The sequence below is a fragment of the Gavialis gangeticus genome, unplaced genomic scaffold (genome assembly GCF_001723915.1).
Source record: "Gavialis gangeticus isolate Ggan-Ray unplaced genomic scaffold, GavGan_comp1, whole genome shotgun sequence".
Taxonomy (NCBI): domain Eukaryota; kingdom Metazoa; phylum Chordata; order Crocodylia; family Gavialidae; genus Gavialis; species Gavialis gangeticus.
The window spans coordinates 83,474,576-83,479,276 of record NW_017729025.1 but is presented as its reverse complement, the minus strand read 5'-3'; positions in this window follow the sequence as shown (position 1 = coordinate 83,479,276).

Below are 4,701 nucleotides of genomic sequence, written 5' to 3'. Positions count from 1 at the left end.
TTGGTTGCCCCTAAGCATAATCTCCCCTGCTGGCCCCTTTGTGTGTGTCTGTTTTGTTTCTGAGTTATGCATGTGTCTTAAGTGTGTTTTTATGTCTGCTTCTGTGGTTTCATGGATGCTTTTCCAGGGGAAATCTTTGTGCCATTGAGCTAGATTCCGAGTCTTTGTCCAAGCTAAATGCATGCAGCTATCATTGATGAGTTGCTCGATATGGGGGTGTGTGTGCACACGTGTGCACGTGCACATGTGGGTTGTAGTGTATTTCTTCTATGTCTGTGTACTCCCAATTCTTACAAATGGGTTTGTTTCAGCTACACTTTTCCAAATAGCAGTGCACCAACTGTGGTTCAGTCGTCAACCAGACCCATCTGATTCCATGGCTGCACAATGGGCATAGGTATAGCTATCTGTTCTCGACATTGCTCTCTGTTCTAGCATCACTGCCAATACACCTCTGTTCCTCTAAAACTCCATGCTTTAAAAAAAATGCACAAAAAAACATACTTCTGTATTGCCATGGTTCTCCATGTGCTTCCCAGCCCATGGGTCACCTCTTCACAGCAAATTTTACGGGTTATTTGTGTCCTGTAACAAAATGGTTTCCAATCCTAGATGGCACTCTGCTCTGGTAACCAGCAAGGGCAGAATCTGCATTACTCCTTCCTGTGTTTCATGCTTTGTACTTCCACATCCACCAGCCTCACAGCTAACTTCATTCCTATCTTTGTGTCCCCCATCATGCTGTCTCTTACTCTCAGAAGACTCTCCCTTTTTCTGTCTACTAGATACTTTCCTCCCTTTAATGGACTTCTCCCAGAGATGTTTGCCACCTCATTTTCTCTCTAATAATCCCTCCATGCCCTCACTTGTCTGGATTGCTGTTTTGGGTCTTGTATTTGCATGAACTGTCTGTCTTAGTCTATGAACTTGTCCAGGATAGGGAATATATCTAGGTCTGTAAATCATGGTATGAATTTATAGCACCACATAATTGGTTTTAATAATAATAATTCAAATAATAGGATCCATAGAGTCAATCTGGGAAGATGAAATAGGATGGCCAAGGGCAGTATAGGCAGTGTTTCTTATTTCTAAGTGTGTTTGCATGCTTGTGGGTGTAAGGGGGAAGTCCTCTTCTACTTATGCTTCTTACACTGAATTAGATCCCTTAGATTTACTTAAACTTATGCTACAGTTATACAAGAAAGGCTAAGCTGATGTGATTTACAAGCTGGAGAGCTGAAAAAGGCTTTTTGAAGGCTTCTCTAAAATGCATTTTATACTTTCTAGTTGGTACTGACAAAGGTTCCTTATACTTTTATGCAGTGAGTTAAGTAAACTAAGGGGAAGCTGGTTGTGTGTTCTTAGGGAGTAGAACTTATACCACCTTTTACATCAAGCTGAATATATCTGCTTTGGTTAGTCTAAAAGGCACAAATCTATTCTGACTTCTATTTGGCTGCCCCTGCCAAAGTGTGGATAAAAGGCTTAAAGAGTGGGTTGTAGTGAGTTATGTCCAAAAGACATTTGATAGAGTTTCTTGCTAGAAATAGGAGTAACATTCTGAGTATTTTTGTTATGTGACTGTGGTTAAAAAAGGAGTTTCATGCTGGCCTGCTAGTGGCCCTAGCATTAATTTGGAAGGACCATTTCTGAGGGTGAAAGGCTAATTCATGTTCCATCCCATTTAGTCTTTGGCTCCTGTTTATCCCCATATGGGTCCTAATTTGGGGAATGTGGGCTCTTGTGCCCTGGGAACTGGGCTGTACTGCTTACTTTTATTTTGCACGGGCCAAACAGCTGCAGATAGAATTAACTGTTAGTTGTTACAGACCTGTGTTAGACTGAAATCCGGAACATGGGAGCAAAAACCTTGGAAGCCCTTTAGCAATACCCAGAGCCATACGCTCATCTAATGTGGCATATTTTGGTCCACATGCACTGTGAACACCTATTGAGAAGTACTAAACGTGTCGCTGCAACTGACAGGAGGAGGTGCAGCATGGAGGGGTCTGAAGAGGATGGTGGCATTTGCAAACCTGTTATTTTGACCTAATCATATGGCAACTTGAGTCATTTCAATGGCTCCTTTATTTGAAACTAGCCCCCACATTCCTGGTCTGCCCCATCATTACACCTGCCAAATAAAGGAGCATAACTCAAGATGGTGTCATTCAGATTACATATGCTACAAATGATTGAAATGCCATTGTTACTTCCTCTTTCTGCACGCAGTGCATTCACCTTTTGATGTAGACAGTAATCAGAAGGGGAAGGTGACCAGAGGGGAGGCAGGAAAGACACTGCTATGAATGCCCTGATAAGGTATTTTCTTTCCTAGCAAAATAATAATAACCTTTTCCAGGGCCTTTCTGGTGGAGAGAATTTGAACTGCAGGGGGCTTCAAAGCATTAAATCCACATTGAATGACTTAAGATTCTGAAAGTTGCATCTTCCCTTTAATGAATCACTGTGGCTTTTGTGCTTCATTAAATCTCCCAGCTCAATCGCTGTAGCAGCAAAGATGAAGGGCTGATTAATTATGCATCACTGCTGTATTTAAAGGCTGTAAAACGAGAATAAATACAACTCAGATGGGCAAGCAAGTTAGAGTATGTAGTGCTGTACAGGTTAGCATGGGATTGGGCACTAGAGAGAATAGGATAGAGCCAGCTAATAGGGGTGTGCTAAGCAGGCCCTATTTGATTCAGATTCAGCCCAAATTGGGGACAGTGATTCAATTAGTTGATTTGGATCACTGTCCCGATTTGATTAGGCCGAATCCGAATCTGAAGATTCGATGCTGATTCAGAGAATCAGCGATTCGGACATAAACACAACTTTAAAACTTTTTTCTACATACCTTGAGGTAGCAGGCGTGGCTTGTGATTGCTGTGATGCTGGGGTGCATGGAGCATCCCACAGGAGTGGGGGGGGCCCTCCATGTGCTTGGCAGTGAACCAGGAAGTGGACGAGAAGTACTTCCGGTCCACTTCTGGGTCTGCTGAGAAGTGTGCTGAGGGGCCCCCCATGCCCTCCCGGCTTGGTAATCGGCTGCAGGGGAACCCCCCCACAGACCCAGGAGGCACCAGTCGCCAAGCAAGGGCAAAGTGAGGGGGCCCCCAGTGCGCTCTCCGGCAGACCCAGAAGTGGACCTGGGAGAATTGAAACTGACATTGGGAGACAAGGTAACCTGGGGCCAGGTAGAGGCTAGATCAGCCCAACTGAGGCAAGACCACAGTGAGGCTAACTGACATCCATACACGGTATACCATTTCAAATGGTCAAGACACATACCAACACTGTGACCAAACCCAGAAGACTGGGACTCAACATCATTGGTTGGTGTTAGGTGGGATGTAGAGGAGGCGGAGCCCCAAAACGGGAAGATTGATGGGAGGATCGAAGGAGGGGATCTCCTCCTCTTCCTTTCTACTAAATACATTTTTTCCAGTGAAGTCATGGCAGGCGAGAACTACTGAGGACCCTCTAGAATCTGGCTCGGTAATTGACCAACATTCCTGTGGGCAACAGCGACATCCGTTAGGCCGACACACACCACATGCTCTGGTGAATGGCGCTGTTGATTACAAGGTGGAAGAAAATTATTCAGAGTTTGAGTAAGCTAGGACCCATTATCTTTCAAATAACAAGGACTTCCTGAGTGAAAATGAACTGTCGGTTTCTGCCTAGTCTGTATTAGACCATGTGAACAGACAGCCATTATGTTAAAACAGTTACTAATTTGACAGTTCTGTTGTTAGTGTCAGCATGGGGGCCAAGGACTGAACAGCTCTGGAGATGGAGTCCCCCCCACACTCTCTAGAAGCATTTTCTCTGTATGAAGATTGAGGTACCACAACAGGATAAGAGGAAGCTTGCATTGCTATTGCCAACTGCTCTGTTGATCTGCAGTAGCTAAATGTAGGACAATGTTCTCCAGGACTGTCAACGTGATCAGTGATTTGAGTGCTATGTCCCAAGCAGGGAAAAAGGTTGGTACAATAGTAGCACCTTAACTTATGATCCTCACTTCCCTGCTCTACCACAGATGCGTCTTATGACCTTAAGCAAGTCACTTGGCATCTCTGCCTTAGTTCCCCAACTCCAAGGGGTTTTAAAAGATAATACACTAAAGATTTTGAGGCTCTTAGAATCAGTGATAAGGGGTTGTTAAGTATCTAAGTTAGTTACTAGAACAGAATAATACAGTGCAACTCAAGATGAATGTAAAGAATTGGTAACTATTGAATATCAGAAGGCAGGCTATATATACACCTTAATTGATCAACTAAATAAGATTATATATATATAGAGAGAGAGAGAACAAAAGCTTTTGTGAACCAAAGTTCATTTTATCAGGTACTGTGAGAGGATATTCAGAAAGCAGAGTATATGAAAGCAAGAGAAATTAAAATAAAATGGTGGGGGGAGAGAGGAAGGGGGCAGTGCTAGGAGAGAAAAGCAAAGGAGTAGTAAGCCCATAGGCTGAAAGAGACTTGGGCATCATGATTGACCACAAGATGAATGTGAGCCACCAATGCGATGCCACAGCTGGTAAAGCAAACAAAACCCTGGCTTGCATCTATAGATGCTTCTCACGTAAATCTCAGGATGTCATCCTTCCGCTGTACTCAGCCTTGGTGAGGCCGCAGCTGGAGTACTGCATCCAACTCTGGGCTCCGCAATTCAAGAAGGATG